General features: G+C 38.3%; 1 long non-coding RNA gene across 1 annotated transcript in view; it reads right to left on the bottom strand.

Annotated features, from left to right (window-relative positions):
- Positions 1-77: 77 nt before the first annotated feature.
- LOC142056356 (uncharacterized) overlaps positions 78-18,443 on the bottom strand; it is a 161,097-nt gene continuing 142,731 nt past the window's right edge. Inside the window, exon 7 of the long non-coding RNA XR_012660303.1 lies at positions 78-2,733. This is a non-coding gene — a long non-coding RNA (uncharacterized LOC142056356). The remainder of the gene's footprint in view (positions 2,734-18,443) is intronic.

Here is an 18,443-nt window from a genome sequence, read left to right on the forward strand (position 1 = left end):
CTCCAGTTTAAATGCTTGTGATCGCTCCTTTTCTAAAATAGGATTAGTTCTTCCGTTGTCTTAGTGATAATAAAGAACTTCTGACATACTCTCTGTACTGGCGATATATTTGCATATATTAATATTCCCCAAAATGCATTACTTTTTAACATGTTGAGCAGAAGAAAATCTTTCTGACAGAAACAGGGAGAGAATAGGACAGAGCCCAAAGCCTTAGGACTTGTTTGCCTCTTGTTTATTTATGTAGAGTTATATTTTAAAAGCAGTGCGGTTACACAAAGGCCACAACACACCTGGGGGAAAGAGGCCCTGCGTTCTAACAAGTAACCTTGGGTTTAAACTAACAATTAATTATGATTGATTATTGATATTTATGTATCATCTGTGAGCAGCCTCTTGCTTCGCTTGCATATGTTTCTTTATGACCAAATAATGCTTAATCTGCTGATTATTCATGCCATTTGTTGAGAGTTATGCTTGATGCACAATATTTTTTTTCTATTGTATTCACATATAAAAGCATTGAATTTGAATCTGTGCTGTTCCATCTCTCTGTGGGAATGTGAAATTGGACATACTTGTTTAGAATTTAAAAAGTAATAAAGACAAAACATATGTATTCTTTCTCTGTCATAGCATTTGCAGTTCCTGTTGAAGGCTAAATTATGTCCGTGTTACAAACATTTGAGATGCCCATTTTATTAAATTCCAGAAGGTGGCAGCAAAATATTTTAAAATTTAAAATATTATTTTTTAAATGTCCACTTTATTCTAGCTTCTTTTACATTACTGCTGATGAGTACGGGATTTTCCGAAAGATGTTGTATTCATTTCGATCAATTTTCCAACCTTACATTCACTATATAGAAGGACAAAGATTTGGTTTCAATTATTCTGTTATCTACATGAGTCAAACAATGGGGCCTACTATTACCTGTATTATTAAATATTCAATGCACCGAGTTGGTAAGGTGTGGGGAAAAAATCAATACTGTCAGCACTGAAGAACTCAAAATGTGTGAAGATGTTTTTGTCAAAACACATGAACATCAGGTTTGCATATTCTAGTCTTACCTCAGGCAGAAGTCCCATCGGGGCCCACTGAGGTGAATGGGATTTATTCCTAAATATGAGTGTAGGGCTCTGAGTATAAAGTTTTTTAAGAGTCTGGCTTAACAAAAAAAGAATATGGAGGCTTATTGAGAACAAAAACCAGAAGATTTTATGGCATGAAAATAAGCATTAATACCTGCTTTTTAATTAATAGCTGCAGAATATATCACAAGTGTGAACTGGACAAGGAAACGTACGTTTCACTATGAAGTTGCTCTTTGTCTCTCAAGTATACATGGAGCATTGAGAAAAATACTCTAGATAATCCCAGCAATTATACTAATTTGGCTAAAATAAATTTAGATGTAACATTTAATTCTGCTGCGCAAACACACGTTAATCTCTGCCGTGCCCAGAAGCTTTTAAAAAAGCTTTTTAAAACAAGCATCATGACGCAATGTAATTCCAACCTGCAAGAAGGATGTTACATTCAGAAAGCAGTTGGGTATGATGAGTTTTTCGCATGGCTAGCTCATATGCATATAGACAGCTTCCAGAAGTGGTTTATTTTATACATGTGGCTAGAGTTTGTAAGATTGGATTCAGGATTTCCTCTGAACAATTGACACACAGATTGAAACTTCTACCATCGTATACTGTAAGTCATCTTAAAATACATAAACCCCCTTACTGGTGAGAAATGGTGTTCTGCTTGCTTCGGTATTCCTTCTCAAAGTCGAAAGCTGTATTTGAAAGGAGACTTAATGGCATGGCAAAATACCCAAGCTGATGCATATTCCTGTAGAAAGTGATTTTTGGTGTTGGTTGCAAGGGTCTCAGCTCATAAATGACTGTTCCTGTCCTTGGCACTGATGGGAATTAGACGTCTAGCCAAGAGAGCATCTGGCTCTTGGATTTTGCATACAGATTGGTTAGGCAGAGTAACATAGTCAACGGTCCAAGCAGCTTCTTCAGTTTTAAACAATGAGGTCTTCTACCTATGGATCACTCTCCCAGACATTTTTAAACACAAACATTAAAAATTAATCTTCTGACATTTTCCTCCCAGTTCATATGAAATAATCTCTTACGATGTGCCATATTTTGCAGGGCTATGCCTGTCCTGCTGAAATGTAATGTTCTTATTTTCCTTGTCAGGAAATAAAACCAGAAATATAATCGACCTTATGCCTTTAGGGTTAGATGTGCCAGGGAAGTCGCACGCCTCCACTGCAAGTCATCGAGTACAGACACGTCTGAGCTGGGTTTGAGCTTTGCTATCTCAGATGGCGAGACCAGCATCACTGTGTTGGGAAAGCAGTCAGCACAGTCTAAGCACAGAAAAAACTGGGTGGGTTCCTTGGTGAGTTTGTAGCCCGCGATGTGTGCTGTCCCACCTCAGCCACTCAGGGGCCCAAAGGTGCCTGAACCAGCTTAAAATCGCTCTGGAGTAACTGCAAAAACAGCCACTCACCACTGTAGAGAACTGCAGTGGTACTTCAGCCTTTTGTTCTCCTCACCTATATTATTTTGAGTAAATGTCATTCGTTCTCAGAGAACAATCTGTTCAAACCACGACATTGCCAGTCTCACTGGGAAGGATTTGACAACTCACCTTAATTAACGTAATTCATGTTGGCAGTCCTCTACCGGTACCCGTGGATTATTCCACAGCTGCTCCTGCAAGAGGTGAAGGACTTGCATTGGTCCTTCTAAAAATATCTTTTTGTACCTCTCAGTCATTTCTTCAAAGGTAGATTTAGGTATATTTCTTGACTGATTTTTTTCCCTAAACAAAAAACAATGGCTAAACTAATGCTCAGTTTGAGCAGCTAAGGGGATAAGAGTAAGGAAATACCAAAACCGAGGATGCTAATGTATCTTTCCCCCCTTTCCTTTTGCATTTGTACTGTGATACAGTCTTTAATTAAGTGACTGGATTTAAATATTTATTAACTTTATGTACATGGCAAGCCCTTTCTCCACGTTAAAAATACGCATTTCTTCTTTTTATTTTTCTTAAAAGAAACTGTCATTATTCAGCAGCTTGGTCCCCACTACATAAAGGGGTTATATTCCAGCAGATTACAAAATAAATAGCTATGGTTTTAATCACATCTGGACAACAAGAAAGGAGTGCTGCCAGATTGAAACATCAGCTTAAAATGTAGCTTGACCTTTTCTTCATCATTCATTCCTGTAGAAAGTCTAATGATAGGAAAACAAAATATTTCTCATTTTATTGGAACTATATTCAGTGTTTTCCTTCCCTGTTTCCAGAAGAGAGCAGCTAAGTTTGTGATAATGCATTGAATGTAGTAAAATCCATAAAACATGGTGTCATGGAAATCCGGTAGAAATCCATGTTGTCATCGAGTTCACCCTCTCACTTTTACATCTTGATGGTGATGCGTAAGCAGTTAAAGAAGATGCTGTCAGGATAGGGCGGTATGCAAGCTTCACTGAGTAGATTCTTGCTCTCAGGCATATTACCAGGGAACTTGAATTTGATAGATTTAATATATACAGGAGTAAACATAGATGTTGAAGGAACAGACTACAAAACTGGGGCAAAAGAAGGGGCTGATCAAGATGAATAAGTTTATCACAATTTATGTAGCAGTTCATGAAGGATACATGTATTCTTGACTGGTTAATTTATTCCTGACTTAGAAGCAGCAGATGGAGGTGAATATCCAAAACAGAAAAAGAATAAGAAAAGGAAAAAAAAAAAAGCTGCTTTCTTTTTTAAAGTTATTTTAAGCTTTATTTTCTAAGCTGTCTTTTTTTGTTAATAGTACTCAATGTGAGTTTAAGTAAAAGCACTGGAACACACAGGAATGAGACACAGCTGCCTCGGTGTTGTGCTTGGTCATAGTAACAGACAATGAACTTTTCAAACAGACAAAGCTTGTATGTGTTGGTGTTAGCAGATTTGACTTCCTGTAAGGGGAGTCAGAAAATGCAAACCTTTTCACATCAAGTGGAGTTCTTGTGTGCAGATGACTCAAGCTACTGGTATCTTTTGTATATAGATAAATTCTTCTTTTAAAGTCTTGCAGATGTGAGCTCTGGTAGAATAAACACCTTTGATAGAAACCTTGCAGACCTGCAATTTAATTAAACATCTCTCTCTGTCGAAACATTGCTATGTCTAATATAGTATTAATGCTGTCAGGAAAAGCCAACAGCTGTTTAGTGCCGAGGAGTAACTCAGGCCTTTAATGTTATGGCATATTTCACAGCGAGAGGAAGGACGCTTGTCAGATTATCACCTGCGTGTTTGAGGAGTGTCAGGACACCAGCTGCTTCCACCTGCAGGATCAGCAGAGAGGCAGACACAGGACCTTAGGTTAAAGACTTGGACAATGTGCTGCAGCCTTCCAGCCCCAAGGGACAAGAAGTCTGAGATCATTAAAATTAATCAGAGAAAATGGATGCAGTAAAAGGCGAAATTAAATTGCTTTGTGGTCAGAAAGATTGACTGGCTAATTCTCACTGACAATAATAATGTCTGCTCCTGCTCTTTATGTCTATATTCCTCCCTTGTCTCCTTTTAATTTTCAGTGCTATTCTAGTTACAGTAGGGCAAGAAGATTTAAAGGAAAATAGAGCTGCCAGCTCTGATTTTGCTACTGTTACCCTAATGAAGATAGAGCTTTATGGTGCAAGTAGCTTCAGCAAGTAAAGATGTATGATTACTTTACTTGAGTAAGTGTAGCAAAACTAAGGCCCACTGGGAGCACGCTGACTGTATTGCTTAATCTTTTTGAATTTATAATTGACCATATAAGATAATATTTTTTACATCTTTTGAAAGTATTGGTTTGTCTATCGGTATACCTATAAGAACCTACAATACCTGATGACTTCCTAGTCTTCAAGGGAGTTATCAGTTTTCCCTGCTACACTGCTGAGACAGGGAGTTATTATTCCCATTTCCCGTATGTAGAGATAAGACTCAGGAGCTGTGCTAGTGACCCAAAGGCATGCAAAAATTCTATAATGTTGTAACTTTGGAGGATTTCTAACATCTTTGTTTTTCACTAACTTATGCCCTTGGCCAGTGAAGAAATTCAGACATCCTGAGAGCTTGTACTTACCAGAGGCAGTGCTGCACAAGAAGCAGGAGGATCTGAAGAACACCCATGGTATTTCAGTGTTCCACAGAAGGTTTAAGCACTTGCTGACAGCCACCCTTTGCTGTAGCTTTTTTTAGTAAAAGAGCTGTTGAATGGCATTTTTTCTGCATGCACCACAGACAAGGTATGTATTTATGATAATAGGAGAGAAAGCTACAACATCAGACCTGCTCCCGAAGAAATATACAGATGACTGTAGCATCTGGTTGGGCATTTCCTATTTTGTATTTAGCATATAAATGGATAGATCACTGAATATGTTGCAGATTGGAGCCCTGGTTTCCTTAGCTTCAGATGCACTGTGCTCAACTGCACCTTTAAGAGAGAGCCATTTTAAGGGAAGACACTTGCATACCCTTTTCCCTTTTGTAGGCCAGCCAACATGTGTCCACTGGTCATGCCAGGGGACTCAGGCTGAGCTCTACAATGGTAACACCAGAGAGACCCACAAAATACAAGCTCCAGATTTTATGTAGTTCCTATGGAGACCATGCTACTTCATGTTTATTTTTCTTGTGGATTAAGGATTATATGAACTTTCCCTATTATTGATATTGTTGTGTGCTTTTATGTCATCTCTACAAGGACTGTGGAAAGAACATTTCATTCAGACTCGTTAAGGGAAAGCGTGGATTAATGCCAAAACTTGGAATCAAATAATCCAAGTTAGTAATCTGGAACATTAAATCAAACTCCGTTTTTGAAAAGAAGCTTAACAGTTCATCTTTTCTTGTTCTCCATGTTTCCTTCCTTCCGTCTTATGACTTAGTTTATAGCCCCTGTAACTGGTTTGAAATTTTGCAGCTGCTAAGATTACTGTGCTTCGGCTTAACAGCAAATGTCATCAGCCCAAGTCTGGGCTTCAAGTGATCTTTCTTTTCATTTACTATTTCTTTTTCAAATTGATTAGATGTCGGTTCAGGGGATTATCAAAAGCTGCGCTAAGACTGGTTCTCTGTGCCAGGGCTTTTCAGCCTGTTTTGTCAGAGGAAAATCCTGAATGCAAGGTAATGGGCATGCCAGAAACACATGGAGAGTGGGAGAGGGTCTGAGTGCCAAACCTCTCTCAAGAGGGGCTCTTGTGGAGCACAGGAGGGAATATGGGAGAGAGAAGCAGCATCTTAGTGCAGAAGGGAGCTGGGCCGGAGATGGTGGGGAGGAGACAGCACAGGGGTGGAAGGGGATAACTGAGCTCTTTGTGTCAGTATTTTTGACTGTGTACTCTTCAGGAAAGGGATGATGCCTCCTCTAAGTACATTTTCATGCATGCGTAGATTGAGATTAGCTGATGTAAACTGCATTTTGAGTTACATGGGTCCACCCAGGCTGTTTGGGGAAGTGGGAAGAAGAGCTATTTAGCTTCAGTACTGTGGGATCTTGCTGACAGCTGTGGCGTTCCATTTCTGAAGAAAATTCAGTCAGCAGTAATGCTGGTATCTCTTGCCAGCGATACCTTATGCCATAAAGAAATGTTCGAAATGTCTGAGGTGCATGCAAACCTTTCTAGGTACAAACCCAACACACTGAAGCATTACAAAGAAAGAATAAGATTTGAAAATGGTATTTTAAAACTGTGTCTGGAAGACCATTTGTAACATGAACCATCATCACCAATTTTAATTTTTTTTTTTAGTTTCAATACTTTTACCTATAAGGGGACAATGGCTGATGCTGAAGCTACTCTTTCCTGAGGTTAAAACTTATTATTTAAAACAAATGGTTTAAAAACTACTTGCAGCTGGGCAGTAAGCCCATATATACATACACATGTATTTATACTACACTATCTATCTAACCACCTGACTGCCGACCATTCTACTTAATCATTGGGCTCTCTCTGTTGAAAACAGATTCTGGAATACTTCATAGGGGAACCAGCATGATCCTTTTAATCTGTTGCCTATGAATTATCCATAGTATAGCAAATGCGCTTCCCACCAATGGTATTTTCTGAAGCTTTATAGTTCTATAACATTGGCAACCTTTAAATGCAAAATTAACAGGCAGCATCAACAAAGCAGAATGTATTTACCCAGCTGCTGAGAATCTTTTCCTGATAGTAGAGTAGTGGGCAATGAAAGCCATTTCATGACAAAATACAGCTGGGAACTGCATTTTGTCTTGTATCAGAACTTTTTTTTTCCTGTAGAAGTATAATGGAAAGCAGATCAAGATGAGGTAGTGATCACATGCTGATTTTTTAATGCAATGTTTCAAAGTTGAAATGTTTCATAAAAATCCTTTTTGCTAATGATGTAAGACCCATTTGTGTTGCAGTAAATTGTAAAATGCATTGTGCAGTGTTTTTCTTAGACATGATTGTTGCCTCTTTTTCTCTTCTTCTGTTTGTTTTTTTTTTTCCAAACACAGTTATTTACCTCATAGTTAAAAAAAACCATGCCAACTGTATTTCCAAATCATCTAGGGCAGGCACCGCTAATAAGAAGCACAGTTCACTTCACATTGCCTTTTAAGCAGTGACAGCACTGACAGATGCTGATGGCTTACTACACACAAGTACCTATTACAGATCTAGTGGGATTTTTCTCTGGTACTATCTACTTCCTTTTTGTTTCTCATTTTCTCTCCAAAATCATTAAGGGATCCTTGGAAATCAGTGGGGATCTGCCAAAACCAATCTATTTCCTTCTAACATCTTGTTCTAATTTGTGTGGCCAGCTGCTGAAAGAAGGCCCTTACAAAAGTCCTGGTTTTTTCCCTCTTTCATACAATCCAGTCAGCATCTAGCTCGTTGAAAAAGAGAGGAAAATCTCCAGCAATACAACATCCATTATACATGCTTAAGCAAACTGGATTCAGTGCAATAAAAGGCAGTGGCTTTCATATACGCTAATCCATGCGTTAGAGATATTTAAAGTGTTTGTTTGTGGCCTAATGCTGCACTACTGGTTTTAGCAGCAGGACTATAAGGATCTGTGAAGGGGCAGAGCTTGGGCAATGCTGAGGGTTTTTCTAATTTGTTACTGCTGTATTATCACAGTGAGAACACGCTCCTCAGGTACTGAGTTCCCGTCTTTTATCTGTGGCTTAGTGGTGTCTACTGAATGGCTGTAGCGAGGCCTGAATTTAGCACAGCAAAGTTGTTCAGTGCTCCTGAGGCAAATGGTGCCCTTACACAATTCAGCACCTCCGCTGCTAGCTATCTTAGCCAGCTTTAATTTTGCCTAATATGGATAAAAAGACTGATGAAATCAGGACCGCAGAGACTTCTCTACGTGTTGAATGAATCCTGTTGATAACTCTGCATATGTATGTCGCAGCAGACCTCTACTATACTAGGAGCTAGCTGGCTAGAGAAAGCTATCCTGTGTTGCAGTCAAATGCAACATGTAGAAAAAAAATCCGGAAAGGTAGTTAGACAGGTAAATCGATGGAGTGAAGCACCTGAGTATGATTGTGAGTGGCGGGGTGGGGCGGTTGTGTTTTGTTCCTTTGGGTCGGGCTAAATGCATTAGTTTGAATGAAGCTGGAGTAATCCTGCAGTGTCTTGTAATAAGAATTATCCCTCAAGGTTATGATGCCACCCTACTGACTCTTGAGAGATAACAGCCAAGTAGGCAGAAACAAAGCTAAAGGACAAAACAGAGAGAGTTAAAATTATATGTGAGATCCAGTTCTTCAAAGTGGGGAGAAAAAAAGTAACTGGCCCCGATTTTTTTTTTCAGGTTGTGCCTTTCCCTCCCTGTAATAACAGTGCTGGTGACATTATGGAGGATTTTACATGTTCAAAGTGTGATGTTGCTGTTAATGAATGTTTCTTACAATCAGCCAAGTGAATTAGCAGCAAGTAAATATCACCTGTCTTTTAAATTAGGGAAAATGAGCCTTACAGCAGAATTCTGCAAAGAACATTAAAATATGTACTGCATAGTACAGTACTTAGCCTCAAAAATGGTCTCCACACAGGTGTGGATGTTTTCTGATGTTGAAGTGTTTTTCCATTTCTGCCTGAAAATGCTTGCTGCTGGCAAACAGAAAAAAAAGTAGTTTGATACCGATTTTTCAGAGTGGATGAACCATGCAAGCTGGTGGCCAATGTGATTGCTGTAATCTTTCCGTTCGAATGTTCAGACAGTCTGCTAGCCAACATGGCTTGTGCATATGGAGGTGGCTGCACCATATCTATGCTACAGGTTCTTGCAATGGGTGTATTAGCTTTTTTTTCAGAGTTACAGTTACATGATATTTTAGTGTTATCTTGTGGAGAAGTTTCTGTCTGGAAGACTATTTGCATGTTTTTCCTTCTGTCTGTTTCTCATTCACACATGCACACACTTAATATGTATGTACTTATATGTTATTTTTTGTTTGAGCCCTATATGCACAAATTACTGAATGCACATCATACTGCAGGTGTAATATACAGGATATGATAATATCCTGTTGGCTTCAGTATTTGAGATTATATTTCCAGTGCTGAAGCCATATGCTGTATATGCAAGTTCTACACAGTTACTGTGAGCGGGCTTTTGCAGCGTTATATACTGAGCTAATGCTTTGCTTCTAATGCACACCTCTATGTGTAGTGATTTAGCCCATGGCTATGAATTCTTGTAAAGTGGGCATTTCCTTTTGGATTACATCTTCTTATCCTAAGATAAGCTATTATACTTACGCTTGGTATTGTTTTGTTGCAACAGAGAGTCTACACTAACAGACCCATAGTTGTTAATTTGCAGATGTGAGAATTCGGCAGTGCAAAGCTTGATTTATTTGCTTGCCCAGTGCTATGTTCTATAATTAGCTTTGGTTTCCTTTCACATGGGACAGAAAACATAATATGTTCCATGGGGAATCATCCAAGTGTTTTCAACTCAGATGTAGTACTACAATCCCTTTTAATTTAATTTTTCTCCTATACCCTTTATTACTGTGCAACTCTCACTTACTTAAAAAGACTTGCAATGGTAGAGTATGTTTTTGAAGGGTAGATATTTCTACTTAGAAACCAAGTTTCAGATATCCAGATGCCTCCTCCTTTCTTTTAACTGAGTGGGAAAAGATATAATGATGTGCTAAAGGTTCTTGTGATGCCTGCAGTCTCTAAAGTTATATTGAGACAATGATGAAATATACAGCTTATTAAGGAGGACCGATGGAATATACACACTTCTAAGATTGAAGTTTTTGGCAGACATAAATGCTGCCATAGGCTGAGGAGAATCAAGTTTAAATTATGTGGATTTTGCTATCCTTAATTTCATGGCACATGCCTAGGTAAACATTCTGCCAGCATCTGGGATGAAGTCTTTGAATAAAGTATAATACTTTTATTTTCTAGGTTAGAGACTGTAATCAGATTAAGAAAGGAACTGAGCTGTAAAACCTTGGTCCTGCACATGAAAGGGACCACTTAGTATTATACAACTGCTATAAAAACATACCCAGGGTCTAAGCAAACATTCCTTTGTTCATTAACCGTGACAACAGAGTGTTTTCAAAGTTATTCCCAGAAAGCAGCGATCCCAGTTACTGGAAGAAACCTCTAAGCACTGAACAGTGTTTTGTCATTTTTCTGCGAGATTTAGCAAAGGCTGTCTTAGGAAATTGAAGCTTTGGAAGTGGTGAACACTTAAAACAGAGGGATCTTTTCATCAGTTTTTCAAATAATCTGTAATAAAGGAAGATACTGACAGGTACATCCTCTCTGCTGACTATCACATTACTGGTGGTTGGCTGTGGTCCACAGAGAAAACACATTTATGCAAGTCATAATTGCTTCAATGTTTTCTGTTTCAAATGGGGATTGCGGGTGAGAACTGCAATTCCTTTCGGAAGACAAGGTACAGCTGATGCACAGGAACTCTACCTGTATTAAATAATATTAAATAATAAGACTGTTCCTACTAATGGGCAAAGTCCAGAAATGTGTTGTCTCGCTGCCTTTTGGCAAGTTTAGGCATCTGCTCCTACAGCACAGGATGTCGAGTGTATTACTGAGCTCATGTGAACCTAAGAACAGAGTATTTGCCTTCACAAACAACTCTTCCCACTGGTGCCTTGTTCTTCCATGCAGGGTTTTAGGTCTTTCAGCCAGCCATATCCTTCCCAAGTTCTTATTCTTATGAGGATTTTGCCATAAGGCTTTTATATTCTTCTGGGAACTGAACTTCAGGGAGAGGTTAAAGAGGTCTTGCCTTCATAGAATTAATCAAAGGCATCTGACTAGATGCTGCTGCCTTTCCAAATTCATGACAAGTTTTTAACTTGCATTTTGTTTTGAAAATCAAATCTCTCAACACCCTTTACAGCTCTTCCAGTAATGAAACACACACAAAACCCCCTTCTTAACTCTTAAAGGCAAACATTTTTGGTAATTGACTTTCTGTCCACCTGTCACACAAGATAATCGCCACGCTGTGTATTTATAACCCATATGTCTCTCCAGAATGTCCTTCTCAAGAAATACATAGTAGGCTTGGAAGGAATAAACACATCAGTCTTTAAAAACATCCTTACAGGCAAAAAAACTATTTTTGTGGATGTAGGGTGTGAGAAATTGAACTGCTTGTTCTATATCTTTAACAATATGTGTTGTGTTTAATTCCAATCTATTTATACCGGCAAAACTGAATATTGGATCTTGGGCTGATTTTCAGTTTTGGTCTTTACAGTGGGCTCATGTGCAAGGTAAGGGACATCAGACTTCAGCTGTGATACAGGTACTCTTGTAAATTCTAGCATTTCACTAGTTGCATCCTCCTTACCGCTGTCCATGTCATTTAGTGCAGTTGAGGTAATAAAATTGTATGAATATCAGATTATATCAAAGGTCCATCTACTTCAACATCCTGTCTCGGTTACCAATAGCACCAAAAGAACACGGCAAGCATGCAGTGGTATTTCCTCAGAAAGTTTTCTGACCCTATAACTGTGTGTAGCTCAGTGGATTCTTCGTCTAATGACCTGTGGAGTGAGTCTTGCCCTACACCTCCTCACCAGTCTCTTGAATGTTGCTATTTACACAGAGTCCATACTAAGAGTGGAGGAAGCCATGATGCAGGGTTTAGGAGAGCAGGACACGTCTTGCTGACCACCCACGGAAAAAAAGGGCAAGTTTAGTCCTTAAAATTATTATTAAAACCACTGTGATTTAGGCACATTTCCCATTAATTTTCTGCTGCCTCGGGAAGTTAACTTTACTATTTCAATGTTAAAAGTGCATAGTTGAATTTCAACAGCTCTCCAGCAAACAGAAGGCAGAGACCCCAGACAGGACTGAAAACTCAGGACACAAAAATCGGTGTTTCTTTTTCAGATCTATTTGAAACTTTTCCTATAAAGGGATTTTATTTTAATGTGACCACAAACCGAACTGCAATGTAAGATTGCATATGAACAGGAGAAACAAAAATGTTTCTCCTTCCAGACATAAATTCCTCTATTTACTCCAGATACAGGAAATTGCATATTCCGCTTCCTCGGCTGTGATCCGTCCTTACGCATTTTGCTTTAATCCAAGAATAAGAGCATCTAAAGCATCTCACAAGGAATGCAGGGAGATGAAGCTCTAATGGCTGTGAGATCCTTACTGAGCATTTCTAATCCCTGATCAGAAGCAAATCACTAAATCACAGTAGTGACAAATGCTGATATTTTATTTTCACTCACTGGAAACTCTTCTACCATTGTCATATATTTTTTGCATGCTGTAAACATGTGAACATCTTGTGTACTTTGAACACCAAAGATTTAAAGATGCATGCTAAGCTTTGCTCTCTCATTTGTTCTGGTGAAACAACCTTTGAAACTTCATGTGAACGAGAAGTTTGTTGTCTGACTCCAAGTTCTTTCATAAGAGCTAAATGCTATCACTTACCAACAGAGTCATCCAGACTGTTATTGATCAGTTTGCAATTAAGTGATAGGAATCAGTAATATGTTGCCCTACTAGCCTCAGAGCAGCCTGGGAAGACTATTCCTGCCTTCCAGCTGCTCCAGGAAAGCCTACCTGCTGGACTGTACCTCTCCTATGAGTTATCACCCTTCCTCTGAGGGACTGCTGGGAGGAAAATGCTCCCTTGCACTCAGTCTCAAACTTGTTCGCCTCCTCCCGTCCATCTGTGCTTGGGATCTGCAGCATCCCTGCAGAGCCCGTTTCCCCAGTGTGCAGCAAACTATCACGTAAGTGGCTGGTAAGGCGGTAATCCCTTTGTGGCCTAATCTGTTAATGAGAATCATTAATTGTAGGGCTACTGACAAATTAATTTGGAATGATCTAGCTCAGCAAAATTCAGCCTCCAGCTTAGATTTTATGGCAGTGTTTCTGATGTATGAAATTAAAATAGTCTCACTTATAATTCACAAAGCATCAAGTCTTTCAGTTAATAACATACATATAAACTGAGACTATCAATGCAAATATAAAGTATCTGGTGACTTTATTACCATCTTAAAAAAGTTATATTAGAAAGTTTTTCGTTTTAGCTGTTTCACCAACAATCGTTCTGGGTCATTCATACTAATGTGGTCGGTTCTTGATTAGCCGATGTGTTTTACTCTAGTTCACTAATTTCTAGAGTTCCATCTTTCTTATACACCAAATATAGCTATAATCAGAACCAGTGGCAGGCTGCTACTGCTATTATAATGCTACATTTGTTCAGTGAAGTTCGGTTTATTTTTATTTTCATTCCACTCCTACATTTTAGTTTCATTTTTAGTTTCGTTTTATGTCTCCAGGGTTTTTAGAGAACATGGATTCTGAAAGCTCAGTATTAAGAGTCTAAGACATTGCCCTAGTATTTACTGTAAGCTTTTAGCCCTTTTCTTGTATTAGGCAATGCTCTTGTTGAGCTGCTTGGCCTTGTCCATACTGAAGCCCTCTTGAACACATTCAGCAGCCAAACTTTGGGGTTTTTTAAGTGTTAAAGTTGAGACCCAAGATTAAATATCATCTGTCCTCTATGAGAAGGGCCGATGATTTATCAGTCTTGACAAAGGGGATAAAAGCAAGCTGCAAAACTTAAAATCATTCAAATGAATACTCTTTAGTGCTTCAAACAGTGCTTGGAAGAGTGCTTAGTAGTTGATATAACTTTAAAGTATCAGAGGACTATCATGATTGTGGTCACCAGCTTATTTTCTATTTTGACCTGATCTAACATCAGCCTGGCTTAACTTTGAAGTTGGATCCTGTTTTAAGCAGGTGTTTGGACTGTATGACCTCTGGAAGTCCCTTCAAATCTAAATTATTGTATTATACTACCTGTCTGGATTTTGCATTAATATGATGACATTGATTGCATTAAGGCTTTTCGTGATATAGAGTAGTGTGAGCTCAAAGTCAAAGTCAGAAGCAAGTATTATTACTACAACAAAAGGCGGCTCCTTTTTCTCCACTAACTCTTTTGTTCTGCTAAAAATTAAGGCAATTTCTGATATCTGTTAAGTTTGCAGGTGATCCCACAGATGTGAGATGAAAAGCTGTGGAAGAAATGAACAAACAAGAATGACAGGACCCAACAGCTTTTTGAAATTGTAGTTCTTTTTTATGTATAAGTATGTGCAAACTAATTCTTTTTCCTATACATGTAACCACTATTCATAAGTATTTGTTGAATAATTTTTTCAGAAAAATTCAGATTGTAGATGGTTAGCAAACTATCCATATCGGATGCTCACTATTTATAGCATGTGAGTGGTCACTCAAGTAAGAGGGGACAGATTCTGCTTCCCAAAATAATACATCTATATTTTCTCTGGTACTGTAGCTAATGGTGGAAGTTAGGTATTAACAAGTGACTAAATACCTCCAGAATTAACATTATCCTGATAACACATATAAAATCGTGTAAGTGATTGTGTAACGTTTTCAGAAATATTTCACCAACTGACAACAAATAATAGTGTCCTTCCAAATAATGTTCAACTGATGTCTTTGCATTTGCAGAGTATTTCCTGATTATTTTTGATTTATATAACCAGCTTTTTAAGCATTCCTAATAGCATTTCACAGAAAATAATATCAACACTCCATTGTACATTTAGACTCAGCCCCATGAGCTCAACATCTGGAAGTATTTATAGTAAAACTATTTAATATCATCGTCCTCCAAAAAGATACACAATTTAAGTCATGGCTGCAATGGCTGTCCGTACTTTAATCTTCTCGTTGGGTTTATGGATCACATAGAATAAGTAATGGACAGATCTAAGCATGTCAGACAGTGACACTTTGTGAGGAACACAAAACCATAACCCTTAAGAGCATTGCGCTCACTTGAAAGAACATTTTTAAAAAATCCAGTATACAGGATACTGTTAATATAATTGCAAACAGAAATATTTAAAGCACATTTAAGGGCCAGTTTCCAAGATCTGTTTATATCAACAATATGCATGCCTTTTTTTAACTGGTACCTTGGCTTGCTGCTTCCTTATGGGTTTCGCTACTTGCTGCAGATTGCACTAAGAAGGTAAATGAGGGTCAAAGTTTAAAAACTTTCTTGGCTGCTTCTCTCTCCTAACATTTTGCGTGTAATGTGATTGTGAATTTTGATGTTGCCTTTGTACTTGAACCAAGAGGCCCCATGGGCTTTTTTCTCAACACCTTAATTTTCAGAGTCCTGTTACAGTTTTATTTATTTTTTTCAGGCTACAATTTATAATTCTCCCTTCTATGCTGAAAATGCAGGAGTAGAGAGGTATTTTTCTGAGTGTAGAAGTAATATGGAAGTGAAACCTGTCCCACCTCCAAAGGTGAATCAAATTCTCAAACTGTGAGTGAGTCTATGTGTCTGTGAGTATTGTAGAGGAAGAGGAGAATTTCAGGGAGGGGACCAGGGCTGGAGATGGTAAGGTGACTTTTTTGTCATGACAAAATAAGAATGCAGAAAGGACACATGCCTGGTTGTGTAAGCATGGAAATGCTCTTTGCTCCCACACTCTATGTATAGCCTCTGTGAAAGAAACCCATTAAAGCTCAGGTCTGCTGCTTGATGGACAAATAACATGCTCTGATAGGTTTTTTTTTTGAATGCTCAGCTGCTGGTGCACTTGATAATATTCTTGAGAGAGGGTCTAAGAACCACATGTGTGTAGATTACAACCCAAGGAATCACAAAATCATTTTTGCAGAGCTTATTGCAGTCTGATGGATGCACAGAATATTTAATCTACTTAGCCACTTGCATTAATAAATAAAAGGTGTGCTTGACTTTTCATAGTTCCACAATAAATTATATAGTGTTATCTGATTTGGAATAGCTCCTGGTCTGTGACAGGTAGCATTAGTATACAGGTGTCTGGGCTTTTCTTTTATGTTGTTTTTGTCCTGAAAGGTTATTACAGACGTGTTGGGAAATAAGAGAGAATAGAAGAAAAGAAAATCTATTTTCAGTAAAAAAATTGAGAGCACAGGTGTGTAGTGGCTGGTTTCATTGCAAAAGTATCAGTTTCACTACATTTGTATCAGGTTAATTGAAAATGTACCAGCTGGAAAACATTAAATCGGCGTGAATCATACATTCAAAAGGTCACTGATCTAAAAATATACATCCCAAGAAAAAGATAAAAATGATGTATGCACACTCAAATTGCCAAGTAAAAATTAAAATCCTTTTAAACATTCTAAACTTAGGACATTAATTAATTTGAAAGTAATGTGGAAAGAGGCAAAAAGCCACCCTGTGATGTCATTTTCATTATATGGAACAAAGCTAAGGAGATGAAAGAAGATCATGCAGAGCCCAGGAGAAGATTAAGCCTCTTTATCTCGCTGTGGGAGGGGGGAGAGCGTATATATACAGGTAGTATTTTGTGTATGGAGAAAAAGGAGGAGCTGCAAATGACTGAGTATACTCAAATGATCAGTACACTCAAGTGTACTGATGGATAACAGGAGATACACATGCGGGTGCTGAGGATCATAAAGTCACCCCAGTTGTCCGTCAAAATTACAAAGCTAACAAGTAAAACCAAATTCCTCTTCTTAATAAAGTTCCAAATATATATTTTGAAAGGAAACAAAACCAAGCTCTGTTGGATGCTGTGCCTCCTGGTCACAGCCTAACAGTTAACGATAATTAAAAAAATAAAGCATAAGTATGTGGTAGGAATGAAAGTAGAGTGCAGGTACCCTTGAAGTCAGAGCCTTATTAGTAAAAGCCTAGAGATGTTTTCGTCCAAAAGTAGATTGTACAATGTTTTGTCAAAATGGGTTTGTAAGTGTGTGCGTGCCAGAAGTCTCGCAAGGGTACTAATCAGCCTTTCTTTTTCCTGTGGTAAAATCTCATTACAACATCGTGCACTGGCAGAAGCACCTTTGCAAAGACTGACGTGCCACTTGATGGCCAAAGAAATGTTGGACATACAGCCACACAGGGAAATGACATGTGTATTGTCCCACATGACTTTTCATAGAAAATATGGCTTGTGTTTAATTTTATCAGTGAACAGTTCCCTTATTCTTTTCTTAGCCATCCAATTACAGCAAAAGGGGCAGATGGGCTCACACTAAGCTGTTATAAATAATATAGTTCCACTAAATTCAAGGGAATAAGACTGATTTGCACTGATACCTATATCAGGCCCAGAATATTTACAGAAAGCTTTGATATTTTTTCTTCTGTCTACCAGCTGTCTTGGTTCTGCTTTAAAATCTCATGTCCATGCATCTCCCTCTCTCTACCTATCCTTTCTTACAATGTCTTACTGTGGGGGCATCTTCTGTGTAAAATAATTTTGTAATTGCAAAGTTCCTAATGGGCTTAATGAGTTTCTCTTCTTTCTTGGAGTGTCCGTTTCTGCTTGAATTCAGGTGGTGTCCTCCTCCTTCTGGTAAGTTTATTGACTTCGTTATTTTGCGTGTATTTAGTTTTACAGTTTTTTTCAGAGAGACGTAGGAGGGCACATAGAAGGAGGAACTATTGCCATAAAAACTCTTTGGGGGTGACAGAGATGAAGAGGCTTTGCACTGTTTTCTGAAGATGGATAAATTCCAAGTTTATTCAGTTTACCCTGGAAGTGCTTTTCACTGGGCTATCTAACACACCTGTAAATCAGAGATTAGACCAGGTGGTAAATCACTGCGTCAGTAAAAGCAAAATAGAAGCAGAAGGCCAACCAGTGGATCCTTGCATTAGAAAGAGGCAGGAGGGCAACAGAGTATGCCAGGAGGCTGAATGGAGGAGCTATAGGAGAGCAGAAGCTGAAAAGAATAGTACTTTATATAATAGTTTATAAATATAGACTATATTTCTATATATACTATATATAGTATATTTC

The sequence above is a fragment of the Phalacrocorax aristotelis genome, chromosome 4 (genome assembly GCF_949628215.1).
Source record: "Phalacrocorax aristotelis chromosome 4, bGulAri2.1, whole genome shotgun sequence".
Taxonomy (NCBI): Eukaryota; Metazoa; Chordata; class Aves; order Suliformes; family Phalacrocoracidae; genus Phalacrocorax; species Phalacrocorax aristotelis.